The 16952-nt window shown below is 43.9% G+C and overlaps 1 protein-coding gene across 1 annotated transcript in view; it reads right to left on the bottom strand.

The window, feature by feature from the left end:
• mgat4c (mgat4 family member C) overlaps nucleotides 1–7471 on the bottom strand; it is a 109602-nt gene extending 102131 nt beyond the window's left edge. Inside the window, exon 1 of the mRNA XM_086209707.1 lies at nucleotides 6939–7471. The gene's annotated coding sequence lies outside the window, so the exon portion shown is untranslated. The remainder of the gene's footprint in view (nucleotides 1–6938) is intronic.
• Nucleotides 7472–16952: the final 9481 nt, after the last annotated feature.

Raw genomic sequence — 16952 nt, 5'->3', positions numbered from 1 at the left:
TCCGTGAATTCGTTAAACCAATTCAGGACCTCCTGGTACGGCAACAATATCTTTAATGAGATATCTGCATTTGAATGCAGTGTCTGTAGGCAGGGGTCAAGATTTGAGGACTCCAGCTTAAAGGTCTTTAAGCTTCTTGTACGAAATATTTTACAGTTTTGTCTCCTCAGAAAATAAAACGGAAGATCCAGACGTGCGATAGACTGAAACACCGCTAACATTCACACTGCTATTAACTGTACTGTCACACAGGAGTTTTGTTTCAGGGCCAAAATGACTCTAAAATGTCAGTTACAAAATACAAAAACTACCAAGAGCTCAGTTTGTACCTCTAGATTCTACAGTTTTTCAGCAAAACATTAAATTCTACTCACAGACTGAATTCTGCTCATCAGAAATAAGTCAATCTGTATAATTTACTACGATGTACTGCACCTCAGTCATTATTACCGATTTAGAAATCGAGTTACATATCACAATACAAAGTTTTAAATTGGATCCGTTAGATTAATAGATTAACTTCTGGTATTTTATTTCATTCAGTCATTCTCAAACATTCATCTCAACATTACAAACCCCGCTATTCCAACTCTAAAGACTCGTGCGACATTAAAAGAACTTTTCCATCTGTGAGATTGTTTCTGTCCATTAGCTGAATATGAGTTTCTGCAGGACCGTCATTACAGGCCGGGGACAGTTAAATTCAGCGATGCACCTTAAGTACTAAATGGTTTAGTTCAGGGAAAATGTGGATTAAAATAGAAGGAAAGGGAACAGTCAGTGAGAATCTGGAGTCATTCTGAGCGATTCGCCTCAGCCACAATTACGATCACTTCAGTTACAGGAAGGAGTTGTAAGAGTATTCTTAAAAATGTCAACAGATGCAGACGTTGAAGGTTAGCTCGATGAAAACCCACTGAGGGCCTTTATTGATTTAGTCCTTGAAACAGAAGAAAACCCTTAAAGAAATAAAACAATATCCCACACTAACACACGCCGTTTGGCACACATGCATCATCCCACCGTAGATCATCTAAATTCATCCACATTGTTCTTGTGAGCAGGCAGAGACAAACGCCAGGGATCACATAACCTTCTCGGTGGAGCTAAAACTTAACGAGAGAAAAAAAAATAGAATTTCCACTGAGAATGAGTGAGTCCAAACAGAAAACTGGCGTAGCCAGGTGGAAAGCCTCCAAACAAAAATGGCCCAAAATAAAAGAAAATGTCCAAACAAGCAAGACAACTGTGACGTCTGGCTGGAAAGCAACTCCGCAAAAGAGGAAAGTGACAAACTGGCAACTAAAAATGGTCAAGACACGACGTAAACACACAGAGGAGTCATGACCAACAGGTGGGCAGACGGAAGGTCGGGAGACACCTGACACGAGAAGATATCAAAATAAAACAAAACTGGAACAAAAACCTTTCAGCTCTTTGTTGCAGGTATCGCTGAGAACAACCAGCCTGCTCGCGCTGCTCTGTGCTTGCTCACGGTGGCGCCGCACGATGCACTTCAGAGGTTTCAAATGTACGTCTTACTGTCGTTAACCGTCAGTCACAATTAGCTTCGAGCTAAATATACGTGGCCGGCTCTTTCTGCACTCTGCAGTCACAAAAGAAAGGATTTGGGAGGGAAAAAAAACGTGTGAGCGCAAGACACAATTTGGTGCAAAATACTTTCTTTGGGAGAAGTATCACAGTACAGCTCAAAAACTAAACACGGACATTGAGAGAGTCACATGTCTGTTCCTGTAAAGCTGATCATTTGTGGCTGAACATCATACCCAGAGCCTGAGAGCCAACCTCCCCTTTTTTAATAAAAATTACATTCAATCTTTGCATCACGGTGCTCGGTGATCCAGCCGAGCACTTAACGCCAACATCCCTGCGTCTCCCATGAACATACAATCTGGATTTACGCCTGGAGTGTTTCAACTCCTACCTCAGCTAATCCCGACATCGGCGCTCAGCGTGCCGTAAGTACAGTCCATTCGCATTTAGCCCAGAAAGTCGGTCAGGAACTCCAGTCATTCATTTGACTCTGGTATTCTCCTCACAGCAGCCCGCGATAGGCCAGGGCTCACATCCACTCGCAGTGAACCGGCTGCCTGTGTCTAACATCCTCTGGGCAGCCGAATCGCACGGCAGCTGGAATGTATTGCTGTGAAACTGACATTCATGACCTGCACCACCTCAGATAATCAACATGGTAAGAGACCGCAGGAGGAAGAGTCTGGTCAAGAGGCAGGCCCACAATTATTTGTGGCATTTGTCTAACCTTTCACAGAAGAATCAAGTGAGAGGCTGTCTAGACTGGCTGAGTGGATTTGGATGCAACTGTAAGTGTCTCTAGGCAGCTGAAAGTTCAACATGCTCGTACGGCGCGCAGCTGTGGTGGAGGAGAGCGGCGCGGCAACACGAGCAGGCCGACGTGGACGACGCTCAGCGCAGGCAGGACTGCATTCAAGGTTAAAAGGAAGGTTTTCGTCGCCGCTGTTGCAGGAAGTGCTTGCTCGTGGAGAAGTGTGGAGTGAGGAGTGAGGTGCTGGACCTGCTCTCCCTGTAGAGTGTCATGAGAGAACTTTTGCTGTGATTTGGCGCTCTAGAAATAAAACTGACTTGACTTGACATTCAGTTTATTTTAGCTGATAACAAAGCACTGAAACCTGCTGCTACACCATCAGAGCAGCTTCTCTCCATTGGTCCTTCCAGCATCTCACTGCGGTCAGAAATGCTGGAATTTGCAGGTTTTCACAGCCAATGTGACCCAATTTTTTTTTGTTGTTGTTGTTGTTTGGGATGTTTTTTTGGCTTGAAAAATGCAAGAATTTGCGAAACTTGCAAGTTAAAAAAGAAACGGAAGGAACTCCTACATGATAACTTCCATTGATCAGCACACTGGAGTTTTTCTACATTATGAATCCCTGTGATTTCATGGGATCTCAAGATATCCTGGAGGGACTATCTGGTGTGTTCAGTTCCTCATTTTGGAGTTCAGTTGTAATTATGACAACCCTGTCTGTCACTACCTCAGCACGGATTTCAGAGCCAGCGGACGGATTTTATAACAAATTACAGGCATTTATGTCAGCAAGATACAGACGTTCTTATCTTGTCTACATGAAATGTCAGTGTTAACTATGACAAGGCAACCGCATTAAGCCTGGATGTATTTCATTTAAAAAGTAGGAAGGATTAACGTAGGTTCAGGTTCTGCCTGAGCACACAGGTTCAATGGACGCCGCTTCTTCCTCCTGAGGAACAGGACTTCATAGGAACACACGGGGACAAAATGTGACTCATTTTATTTACCCTGTGAGTGGTTGGCTATTTTCAGAATAATTAATTTAATTATTTTCACCACCTTTATTTTTAAGCTCCTATGAGAGCTCCAAGCTGCATCTTACTTATTGTTGTTATTGGCTTGTTTTTTTAAGTGCAGTCTAGAGGATCCAGATGTTCCATCACAGTCGAACGTGCAGGTCATACCAAGAGGGAGGAGAACAATTCCGTCATGGTTGCTTCTTTTTTTAAAGTAGCTCAGGATGATTGCTGGCAGTAGAGAGAGATTATCTGAAATCAGGGGAACCATGATGTCGGGATACTGCCATGACACAGCAGTTTGCACTAAAAGTGCTTATTTGAAAGAGAAATAAATTTACTCAAAACAAAATAACTTAGGACCAGACAAGCATCGGATCAGGACCTGGCACTGGCAGGTATCCGCCATTAGCTGAATCGGAGCAGTACAGTTTTTGATTTGCAAAACAATCCTTTTAAAAGCACCTGGTTTATCATCTTGAGGAGAACCCCGACATGCTGCTGCTGCTCTCTGCATATCATGGACCGCTTCACTGCAATGAAGTCCCAGCCTGATGGTGTGGAGGAGCAGCCACTGGACCGCTGGGACGCTCACTCCGGTTTTCAACTTCATCTCAGACCGTTTCTGCCTTTGTTAATGAGGAGAAGCGGCGGCAGCAGACAGAAACGTGTCATCGGTGCGGAGGTCATGATGAGACTTTTCTGCTATTTCTTCTTCCCCAACTTTATTTTCAAGAACTGATGAACACAAATGTTGATATACTGTACAGCTATTATTCCTGCGTGAAGAATGTAGTTCTCACTGTAAACATGTTTATGGATGTATAGAGAACATCACCACCACTGTCAATTGCATATGCAGAGAAAACCAGATCACCAAGGGAAGCAAGGAGCAGCAAGGAGCAGCACCGCCAACAGGCTAAATATTTTATTCATGTAATTTATGTTTATTTATGTTTACCTGACTTATGCGCCCTCTGTGTGTTTGTGTGTCACCGTAGAATGTTTGCCAATGCTGGTGGGGAAAAAAGTACTTTTCCAACACTGAGATGTTTGGTTGTCCTCTGATTCTGTGGGTGAAAAAGCATCCTGAGCCTGCGTGAGTTCAATTCCTCGAGTGACAAATTGTCCCTTCCACTAATTAAAGACCTTTCAGCCATTATACGACAAAAAGAAAACCCTGACATGCAGCATCAGACAAACACAGAGCGACGCTTTATCTGACTCATGTACATCTTCTGAATCTGTCAGTAAAAGTCAAGCCATCCCAATTAACAGAGTGCTCTGGTAACAAGCTGCAGCTCGTCGTGGGGGGACTCGCCTTTGGTGACCCCTAATGAGCCGGCAGCCTGCTGCCAGAGGAAGGCCGAGCCGCTGCAGTTGTAATGAGCTGCTGTTTTGCTACAGGCCCTTCAGATGAGCCATGGAGCTGTCATTCGCACCACCGCAGGACATGAGCAGCTCTGGCAGATGATGCAATTCTTCAGCTACTTTAAGGACAATGCATGCCTTTGGTGGTGCGTTACTGTTACAGTTTCCAGTCAACGTTCATTTATTCTATCTTGTAATCATTTTTAATGTTGTTGTTATTGTCTCAAGCTGGGAAGAAGCAACTGTTCATGCACTACTGGGTTGGAAAAGCTTGCAAAACAGCAGTTTGTGTGCAGTTACATTTCAGATGCGCCGATCTGCTCGAACAGTGATGGCGCATTAGGTAGGTAGGACGCATTAGTTAGTAGGACGCATTCCACTTCAAGACTAGTCGTTCTTGAAAAACATCAAGAAATGAGAATATTTTCTAATAATTCTACAATTTCATTTGGCAGACGTTTTCGTCCAGAGCGACGTACGACACAAGCAAGATTTTAGACTGGAGGGGAAAACCTTCGTGAGCACGACAAAGTGCTTCAAGTTTGATTGGCCGCAGGTGCTGCCATCTAGTGGCTGAACAAGTGCGAGGTTTGTCTTTTTTTGTTTCGTTTTTTTCTTTCTTAAATATAATTTTATCACAGCCAATAATTCTACACCAACAATACCTTTCAACTTTCAACATTGTCAGTGCTAAGTGTTCACAAAGAGCCGGGTCTTAGACCTCCTGACTCGCTCTACCCCTGAGGACAAAGAGGAGGCGGCTCAGGTTCGAGTGCCTCAGTGTTCCCTGAACAGGTGAGTCTTCAAACGTCTCTCAAAAATAGGAAGGGGCTCTGTGGGCCGTATGGAGTTGGGAAGTTCATCCAACAGAGGAGAGGCTAGCCAGAGATTCAGAGCCCCGCTGGGCCAGTGGCACCAGCCGTCTCTCACAGGCGGAGGGCGTGTAGCCCTGGATGAGGGGTTCAGGTAGGCAGGAGCCGTTCTTGTCACTCATCACATTGTAATTCACAATAATGTCTGAACCAATTCAGATCCAGCCAGGGAGCGAAAAGCCCAAACACCTGGATGTGTTCTTCTGCTGACTGGCATACATACCAAGGTGATTCGTAGGCAAATATCCCAGAATGCATTGCAACCCATATCAGTGGAAGAGGAGAAAACAACTCCATTAAAGTTGCAATCTTAAAAAAAAAAATTTCCATAGTTAATGCGTCATTGAGGGCAAGAAATTACGTTGTTCAAAGTTCAAATCTGCAGCTCATTTATCAGGACACCTGAAAATGTGCGCCGACATTCTGGGCGGCGTCACCATTCATCAGGGTGACTGAGCGCGGCCGAGGACGGCGTTATCTCACCAAGTCCTTTCAAAATCGGCAGCAGCCTGTAATGTCTTTGACGTGGAAAAAACACGATATCATTTGTTTTTTTGGCAAAAGACAACCTTTGTTGTGAGAGCCTCCATCCATCACTTCCTGAGCAAGTCGCTCTGAAGGAGGGCCGAGTTCGCTGGAATCCCCAAGCTCCTCTACACCCTGTGCTACAGAAGTGTTGTCGTTGTTCTGATATACACGAGTAATTATTCTGCAAAAAAGGTACAAACCCTGCAGCTTGATTTCATTTCACATCATGAGGAAGCTTTTCTCAAGTACGGAAGATACTAGAAGGAAAGAAAATCTGTGTTTCATTCCTCTGCATTCATGGAGCTTAGCATGACACATTTTCTCAAAATACAATTCTATACTATTTGAAATATTTGCCATTTTTGCCATGCGCCCCAAAACACAACAGTGCAGTGCAACAGCCCGACCCCTTCAGGATGATAGTGATGGTTGGGCCGGCGTTGGAGACTGAACCCTGGGAGATAAGACTCACAATCTTACTGGGCTCCCCAAAATATGAGGAACATCTCTTCTTAAACCCAGTTTTTCTTCTGGATTCAGATTAATAATAAATATCATCCCTGTGTTGCTGTGTCTCTTATTTCCAGGGATACGTGGAAGTAAAGACAGATGGATGGATGAGCTGGAGTGAGATGTTTTATATCCACATGCTGGGACACCATCCAGGAGGCTGTGGTGTGCAGAAGAAAGTTATAACTTGGTGTTAATCTGTGTCACACCGAGCGGAGACAGAAAAAAAAATCAGCCTTGTGTTACCAGTCGGGAACCACGTGGCCCTACCTGTGACTCCTCCACCATGACCATCACCTCAACTCAACCGACCCACATCGCGCTGCCACTCACCTCCACATCAGCAGCTGTCAGCAGCAGATCACGGGAGGAATATTCGCTCTGTCTGCTTCTTCTCTGCCGGTGCTCGGATCGGGACACCGCCACCGAAGCGCCTCACGATCCCGACGACAAAGCGCCGGCAGCTGGGCAGATGGATGCACCGCTGGCTGGAAACGTCCGCGACGGCTGATCCGCTTCCCCTCGTTCCTTCTTAGCCTTCACTTCTCGTGGAGGACAAACTTAAAGCCACTTCACGCTGTCGACAATCGCTTTCCGATTCCTATGGGGCCACCGCGACTCTGGATGCTGCGCTCCGGTCCGCTCGCTCCGAAGCTCTGGTCCTCCTGGCGGCAGGCGGGCGAGAGGGCGGTGCAAGCAGATTAGTGCGCTCCTCCAGCGGTGCATGCGTGGCACGAACGGTCCGATCCCTGGATTCAGCTGTCAGCACAGGACGGGGCGAGAGCATCCTGTCTGAGGAGCAGCTGAAGAACCACACGGGACTCAAAGACTCTCAAATCCAGGGGCGCAGGAGAGATTTCCCGGGTTCCATTACTGCACCATCCATCCCTCACCTCTGCGCCCACGTCAGAGGCGTTGTGAAAGAAATAACACAATTTTTTTTATTTTTTTACTGAAAGCTCACGAGTGATCAAGGTCTCAATATCAATAAAAAAAATAATGCAAAAAAAAAAAGAGGAAGAAGCCTGATGGGAGGCGGATGTCCTATAAGAAAACAAATGCTAAATATCTGTGCAGGCCTTTAGCTGGACAGTAAATTCATATAAAAGAATGAAAGCCACATTTCACATTTTGACAAACACGAATTCTACAGTTACAGTGACTAAAATTCAAATGGAACCTAATTATTTTTCTACTTTTGGTGCATTTGAGAAAACAACACTGATTTATCATCCGCAGCAGTGCAGAGAAGCTGGTCCTCATGATGGTGGCAGTTTGTTAAGATTCGCGCTGATAACGTTTGCTGATGATGGTTGCAGACGCAGGTCCATCGATGCCTCCAGAGAAATTACACTGAAAAGGTACAACGATGAAAGGTGGAGCAGGTTTGTGTCTCAGCGCCAGGCGGGCAGATTACGTCCTCCGGTAGCTGACAGGAGGTGACGAACATGTTTAAACATGATAGTGGGGAGAAAAAAAGAAGTACTTTTACATGATGAATATACAGGACAATTCTGAGGAAGAATTATGGCCTGAGTATGTATATTTTCATGATGAACCTTCATTGTTACAGCGACGTGATGCAGCATTTTCAGCAGTGACCTGTGAATGAGGAGGGCGGTGCTGCCCCCCCCCCCCCCCCCCGAGCGCCGCACTGTGTCTCCAGCTTTTGTTGTTGCTTTTGGGTTCTTGAAGGTTCCCTTGAAGGAAAGTCAGCACCAACGGTCCCTACGAGTGACCGTCAGTCATTAGCAACTGAATGGTGACGTGTGTAAAACTGCTGCAGGTTCAGATTAAAGGTCACTGTCATGGGATCCATCAACGCGAAGTATCTCACAGCGAGAAAGTCAATTTAGCTCACGTCAAACGGAGTTTCCATTCGTCTCCGTTTGCTACTTACAGTGGAAAAAAAGCTGCATAAGAAACTACAGACTCAAATATAAAAAAATACCAGTCAGACATCTCTTGATGTGAATATAGATGGAACGCAGGTGCAGCTCATCAGTCATTCTATGGTCTAGTAGTTGTACAAATAGCATGGCCACCGTATTCATTTACACCAAGTAGAAAACAACACACGTTTAACTCGTTTGCATATCTCTTCCATTTAATGGGAGACGGTGTATCAAGATAATCAACAATAAGCTTAAACACATGAGCTCACGACACACACTCTTTCATCATTCATCCTCTCGGGAAGTTTTCAGGCAATGTAAACCTCGTTATGTATTTGGAAAGTGGAGGTGGAGGTGCAGGCAGGAGGACAATGAACAACAGGTGGTCCAACATGAGGCCAGGGAAGACCTCTGTTCCAGTCCTCTCCTCCTCCTCTCTCCACGCGTCTCTTTTTCTACTGCGACTCATGATACGACAGTCCTGTAAAGCACTCTGCTGACTCGCAGCATCCTGTATTTTACCACTTGTATCAGCAAAGGCTGCTGCTGCTCAGCAAAAATACATAATGTTGCTTTAAATTATTCATATTTATATATAAAACCAATTCTAAATCTCATATGATATATTGTTGTTGTTTACATTTCCCAAAAGCATATGAAGTAGATCAAATTACTACATTTAAATGCTGGATACATGCATAATTAATAATAATCCAATCAATATTCTGCAGAAGGTTCTCTCTGTCCATAATTACACACATATTTCTGCTGTGATGGCTGCATGACTCTCACTGATGACGGAGAGTTTTAACATTCGCAATTCCGATAGATCCTGAGTCTTTCCTTGACAATTGTTGACCAGCTCAAGGGAGGAATTTACCTTCCACAGCCTCCAACATGCATGTCCATACATGTCAACTGTAGAATTAAGCCCCCCATGTATTCTAATTTGATATGCGGGGAATAAAATGCAAGACATTCATCAGTGGAGAGAGATGAAATAGGAAAAGTACGAGAGTCTGTCTCTAATCAAGTGTCCATGGTGGGCTTATTAAGTCAAGCTGGTTGGAAAATTTCAGTGAAAATGACATTGCACCAATGAGCCCCCCCCCCCCCCCCCACACACACACACACACACACACCACACAGAATACCATAGACACCAGCTCATGCTCCAGTTGAGGTCATATTTGGGCTAAGCTGTTTATATACATATTCATATCCTGATCACAAGCATACATAATTAAGCTGAATACTTTGGATATTATTGTGGAGAGAGAGAGAGAATTTAATGTGACCGCACACACACACACACACACACACACACACACACACACACACACACACACACACACACACACACACACACACACACACACACACACACCCATTAAGTAGGATATCCTGGGTAATATGAGCCTATCCCAGCACACAATCATGATGTGGGCTTACAGCAGATGGGGAACTGTGTTTTCATGCCCTGACTGCTGATTCTCCACAATAATTGTGGCCCTTGAATGTGCGTTGGAATGCTTTAAATATGCCATGTTGCATTGTGTCATTGTTGACGTGAACATTTCACTTTCCATACTGATAAAGCAAAGAACGGCTCTATTGTCGGTAAGATTTAGTGTCATAATAATATTTTTTTTGTGCGAGGGGAGATAACTCAGGGATGCCAGCGGTGGAGCAGCTGTAGAAAGTTTATGACCGTACAGGCTTGGATGCTTTAGGAGGAAGTTCATTCACATCATCACCGCTTGTTCCCTGTAGACATCTGGTGCTACGGGTACATTTGCTCAAGCCCTGCGTGTCAGTGGAGGTACTCTGCCTATTTACATGCTAATAAAACACTCAATTTTGCACCACCTCCATATATCAAACCGAGATGATGAGACACATTCAGATGACTTCACTTTCCAGTCACGTTGCAGAGTAAGGATGCAGATAACTTTATTAATCCCGCGCTTCAAAATGAAAGTCATAGCAGCCAAGAAAATAAAGATGCATGAGAGAGGTAAACTAGATTACTGTAAACAATACGCCTGTCGAAAGTGGGAATGGAAATCATGAAGTAGAGATCGAGGCACATAAACGGTGAGCACGAAGGGGTCTGGTGAATGTGGAAAAGAGACATTACAGACACTTCAACACCACATTCAAACTTTTCTCTAAACATGAAACTTGATTCTGGTTGTGTTAGCACCTTCGTTCTCATTGCAAAGACCTTGTTCACACAGCCAGATCGCGTCCTGGTCGATTTTAAACGATCCTAACAAAAAACAAAACAAAAGTTTAAAATCGGATTCAGGCCTCAGGTTTACTTTGTGCATTTTTTCTCCATAAAGGACCTGGTCAAGTTTAAAAAACAAAACAAAAACAACAAAAAAACCTGCTGTTGAACAACACTTTCAGAGCCAGAGAAGCAGATAGAAACTGTCTCTCCTCTCAGTTTGCATCAGGAAGCTCCAGACTCCCTCTGGAAGGCAAACTGCTACTTAGCGCAGCTGCAGTTAAGCAAGCGGAGAGGCGCAGCAAATCGACAACATTTTTCTCCAAAATGGTGTCTGTCTGTAATCATAGAACTCTGGTTTTACTTAAAATTCAGAGAACAGTGAATCTGATGATCAAATATGTGGCTTTTCCTACAGACACACTGCTAGCGCTGACTGCAGGTCAAGCTAAGGTCTGGAGCGCCGTGATGCAGGCAAAGAGGAGAGAAGGGTCTCCATCTGCTGGCCTGGCTCAAAAATAATGAACCATAAGTGTATCACCCCAAAAGTTGGCATGTTCCTTTAAACCTTTTGTGACATTGACAAGGTTATTGTTGATGTTAGATGGCCAGCAGCCTTTCATTTTGAATTATACAGTTTAATTACTGTGTGCCGTTTGTCTTCTTCAACTATGAATGACCTTTTTTTTGTGATCTCTATGTAAATTTGGAAAATTTGCAGTGCATTAATTCAAGTGTATCAAGGAGAGCCTCTACCATAGGGACAAAGATAGAAAGATGGTTTCATTTTTGTAGGTTTGAAAGTTTTTGTCATCCAGCTGTACTGTAAGACAAGCCAACCAGAATCTGCCTCCCTGAGGTACGTGGATGCAGGCCTGGCTGCTTCGTTTTGTGCTGGAATTATCTCAGGTCAGAGGAGAGCTCAGGGGCTGGAGAGGGCTTAGGATAAGTCAGAGTGACAATTAGTGGAATGACACATTTTGACACGTCAGACCTCCACACAGCCCCTGTTGAATCATAGAAGCTTGTCCAGAAATAACCACCCCAGCCCCGGCAATAGAACAGCCAAACTCCCGTGTCAAGACCATTTTTGTACCTTCAGTAGGAAAAGTGCCCTCAGGTTGTGTGAGTGCTCTCAGCAGTTAACACGTATCACACTGAACAAATGCGTTTATGGTGCTACCTGTGCATAGCATCCTGCACCAAGCTGCCAACCTCTGCCTGTGTGTGTCACAGGTTTGATTGCAGCCGAGGAGATGGCTAGACGAGGGTTCAGAGCACCGTCTACTCCTCCACTCGCACTCTTGGTTACGTCTGGAAATGTGCCTCAAAATACAACAACACCCCAAAAGTTTATTTGTAAAGTTGAAAAAGGGCAAGGACCCCTATATCTGAGGCCACGGTCCACATCAGGAAACTGGAGGGTTCTTTGTCTCCAACTGGGATTTCTCACCCCAAGGGACTTCAAGTATTTCTGGGTTTTGTTGTCAGGAGGAGGAAAGATTGAGCTTGAATTTCACCAGACAATCGAAAGATATTTTACTTGTTTTATCGCTCCGTTGCAATGAAAAGAGAAGGCAAAGCTCTAGACGGATCTCTACCCTCACCTATCTATGGACATCAAACATGGCTCATAACACAAAGAACAATATCACAAGTCCAAGTGTCTGAAATGGGTTTCCTTAGGAACGTGGACTGGAAGGAACCCGGGATCATCTGGTCGGAGCTGGCTGATGTGGCTAGGGAGAGGGACTGGGTCTGGTCTGGGGTCCGCTGCTCCAGCTGCTACCTCCACCACCCGTTTCTGGAGAAGTAACTGAAGACGGATGGCGGTTGAAAACAAAGCTTAGAACAGTAGCTGTACACTAGTGTGCATTACAGTAACAGTAGTACAGTACGGTACAGTCGTGCTGGAGAGTAACTTTGTAGACGGGCTGTCAGAATCCACAGGGAAACTCGGCTTGTGAAAGCTGTCATTGTGGTTCGGTTTATAAAACTGATTTTAATCTTAAAATTTACAGTTGCTTACAAAAACACAAACAACCTGTTGGTTGTCTGTAATCACCACAAGATTTATTATCCTAAATCTGCACCAACATTTTAAATTAATGGCTGGTTTATTATAATCTCCTCGTGGCACTTTGCTATAGAATAAACAGAATTGTTAGTGTTGATAATGAGTTTGCTGCTGTTAGGATTAGCGGTATTCCCTCTGCTGCGTTCCACATCCATCCGTGGCAGCTCCCCTGAGCCTCACTGAGCGTGTCCACATTGTTCCGACAGGAAGTAAACAAGGACGGAGTCAAACTCCTTGTGCATACGAAGCCAGCGGCATCCTACTGCAACAACTCAGCTTGTCCAGGTTCTCCAGTTGTTTCGTATTACAGAGATAAAGTACTGATGATGACCAAGCAGAAAACCTTGTGCAGATTTATTAAATTTTGCAACGTCCCTGTTCAATTAAATTTATCTTCATATTTAAAGTTGCATTTTGTAGTTTTGACTGCAATCGTATGCTGGTCATGCCATCGCGTATCTTTGTTCTTCCCCTGACTGTTCTTTTCTGTCTTTTCTTTTTTTGTTTTAACTTGCAGGGTTTTTAAAAATGTCCATTGGTCTTTAAAACAGACTTTTTTGGGATCATGAGATGAACCGAGTGGAACAAAGGGAAAAGCAAAGACTCGATTTCTTTAATAAAAAAAAACCAAACAAAAACATTTTCTTCTTCCATTACAACGTGACAATCAGTCAAACTTTCAATCAAACTTTATTTATATAGCACTTTTCACACAATAAAATTGTAACACAAAGTGCTTCACAAAATAAAAACAAGCAACAGCAAATACAATATAAAACAATAGAATAAACGTTAAGAACCCACCCCTCCCAACCCACATGACCACATACATGCATGCACGCACCCCCCCCCCACACACACACACACACACATGCATGCACACAACCACACACTGACTGTCAGTAGAAACATGGCAGGGCACTGAAAATCCTAGAGAGGAAAGACCACCTATGGGAGCCATCCTCACCGGGAGGTGCCACAGCTCACAACCACAGGGAGCGCCGCCACCGAGACCCCCCGACCCGGACAGACCAGGTACACTCCACATATCATGCAGAGCCCCCCAGCTCTCCGGGCCTGGACGGTCCCAAGGACGACGCCCCCGCGGGCGGACCAGACACACCTCCCAGTGTGGAGGGCCCCCACGAGGAAACACAGGAGCTAAAAACTAAAAGACTAAAAACTAAAAAATAGTAGAATATGAAAGAACAGGAATTAAAACAGCATTGAAAGATCAGAATGACATAATAAAAAAATGAAAGCACACGCACACAAAACAAGACGAATAAAAATCTCTCTTTTGAACACAACACTTGGAAGTGAGATTGTGTAACATTACTGACAGTTTTGTTGCTGGTATTTTGATAGTTTTTTCACCCAGTTTTTTCCCACCTAATTTTACTTCCACCCTGTTTCCAAGGTGTCCTAGTCATTGCGCGAGCAGTGATATACTGCCCCCTGTTGGTCTGGAGTTTGAAGCACGAGGCTCTAGCTGGTTTTCAGTCTCACCAACTGCACCTTTAAGCTTACAATGATGAACTTTTTTTTTTTGGTATGATACATCTATGATCAATGCATTTATAATATCTACAAATATATTAACAAATGACTGCACTGAAAAATGAATGCATTTAAAATGTAAACACGACTCATAGAGACACGCCCATTTCCTTCATTTCCTTTCAAATCTATGCTTCATCATTTGTTTCCTGTACGGCCGAGTTGTCTCTTGTGTTGGATTGGGATGTGATTGGTTTTCTGAAGTGTCATTTCCGATGTGCTGTCTTTACCTTCCAGGTGCTGCAACAAACTATTTTCATTAAAGAGAACATTTGTTCCAGACATACGGAAGGTCAGACGCATGCATGCATGCATACAGACATGCACTGAATCTCATGCACACACACGCACGGTCAATAGATGGCTCGCTCTGCTGTGGATGCATCAGACACAAACTGGCCTAATCCTGTATCATTTCCTGTCAGCTTCATGCCTCCTTAGAGACACATGCGTGATATTGATCACAGCTTTTCTGATGGAAGCCTGAAAGATAAGCTGCCGGGATTTCTGCCGACCTTTGAACGTTTAAAAAGACGAGAATTTGGTCACTTTTTCTCCTCACGGCTGAGCAATCTATTGATGCACGCTTAGACAGATGTGCTCCATCTTAAAGCGTGCCGCTGTGCTACGTGCCAGGTGGAAGCATCAGGATTTGGTCTCGCTATTTTTAGTTTTGCCCAATCTGCATCTTATTCACACCTGGCGAGGAGGGAAGTGACAGATTTCCAATTGCGAATTAACCTCATTGCCCAAAGGAGTATGGAGAACTGGTGCAGCTCGTTGCCTGAAGGCTGTTGGAGGGTCAGCGATTACACTTCATTTATACTTTGACAAATCCTATTGACATTGCCGTTGAATATTGCTGGGGAAAAAATTGCTGTGTAATGCACAACTCTGAGAAAAACCTAGCAATTTTTTTTCAAATTTTGTGTTTATTGACCATACAAATCAATAATTGCCTTTTTTTCTCTCCTCTCTGTCCTTATATTTTGACAACAGTTCAATTAATGTCCGTCACCAGAACATAAAACTGCTGGGTTTTCGTGATCTTTGCATCAGCAGATCCTCCCGTGAGGTCCAGGAAGGACAAAATAAAGTAGCTTTTTTTGGTGCGACAGTGGTTTTTCCAGCTTTTCTCGTCATTTATTCTGTAGTAACTCATTTAATGAAAACACTAAACAAGTCAGCAGGAAAGGGAGGGAGTGTTCAGCCACTACTTTTTCATTTCTGAATGTTGTTGCACTTGATGAAATCTCTCAAGGTTTTAAAATATTTGTATATATATATATTTTTTTTTGTGTGTGTGTTTGCGTGTAGTTATTAAACAGTCGGCACGCGTGTGAGGTGAAACCTGGGGTATCTGGATTTTCATGCAGCTGAGGTCAGTGTCAGTTTCATCTACACACTCGCTCAAATAAATTTGGGCAAACTCCCATGTCACACTTTATGAATGAGTTTATTACATTCGTCTTTGGGCAAAATAGGCAGCGTTTCTGGTCATTTTTCAGTCCAGGGAATAATGTGGCTACTCCCACTTGTAGTACAGCACTAAATTGATTTCCTGGACTGGGTCATTATTGGACTACAGAAGAGGAAATGGGCCCTTACGGTAATTGAAAAGGGATTTTTTTCTTCTTCCTCTTTTTTTTTTTTTAACAAGAAATCCTCTGCCTCATTAAAATCTCACAGGGCAAGTAAAAGGAGGGCATTATCTTCTGAAAGGACAGCCAGGTAGTTCACACCATCCCAGTGAAACGCTGAACACAAATGCAAAGCTTTCATAATAGAGGAAGGAAGTCCCATTTCTCTCGATATCATTTATGCGCTGAATGATATCTAATAATTGGTGTGAACATCTTGGTTGGCATTGTTTTCTACAGGAAGTGAGAGCAGCAGAGCTCCCTATTGAATTTCCCCAAGCTTCCTGAGGCCACGATGCAAAGAAACGTTGTGAAGAGGTTAAGCCATTGTTAATTCCACAATGCTTAATCATTCTCCTAAAATAACAGGGAAACAGGCATCCTGGAACAGTCGCCCAATGGAAAGATTAGCTGGATTAGCACCAGATGATGCGGTCGAGCGGTGATTGCTGTGAATGTGTCTGAATGCGGAAACTCTGAGTTGTTAAAAATGCAAATCTCTCCTTGTGTTAGAACACGAAACAATGTCATTCACAGCACGGCAAGGACGTTTTTAGGCCCATAAAAAAAGACATTCTGATTATCTTTGAGCAGGTGTCATGCACAAAGCGGATACTTGAAAGTGTTACATTCCTTTAAAAGGCCTCATCTTTTTACTTTATTATTTCAGCTCAGTTCCCAACCTTGATAAAGCAGACTGAGTCAAAATAATCGATTCTGCTGGGACACGGCTGGGTTTTTTGAAGCACGTTGTAAATCTTTGGTTAGGAAAGCCACTGTGGGCTTGTTATGGGTGTTCCTCGTGAATAACCGTGGAGGTCCTGCAGCCTTAATAACCTCACCGACTCAGTGTCCTCTCTTCCAGTCCGTCAGTCTGGTCATCGCTGTACAGAAGGACAAAGAGCAACTGTACCCTAGGGTGTCCATGAATAGGGATGTTTA

The sequence above is a fragment of the Aulostomus chinensis genome, chromosome 7 (assembly GCF_037954235.1).
Source record: "Aulostomus chinensis isolate RoL2024-O1b breed Wild chromosome 7, RoL_Achi_v1.0, whole genome shotgun sequence".
NCBI lineage: Eukaryota > Metazoa > Chordata > Actinopteri > Syngnathiformes > Aulostomidae > Aulostomus > Aulostomus chinensis.
This window is presented reverse-complemented; position numbering and strand designations above follow the sequence as displayed.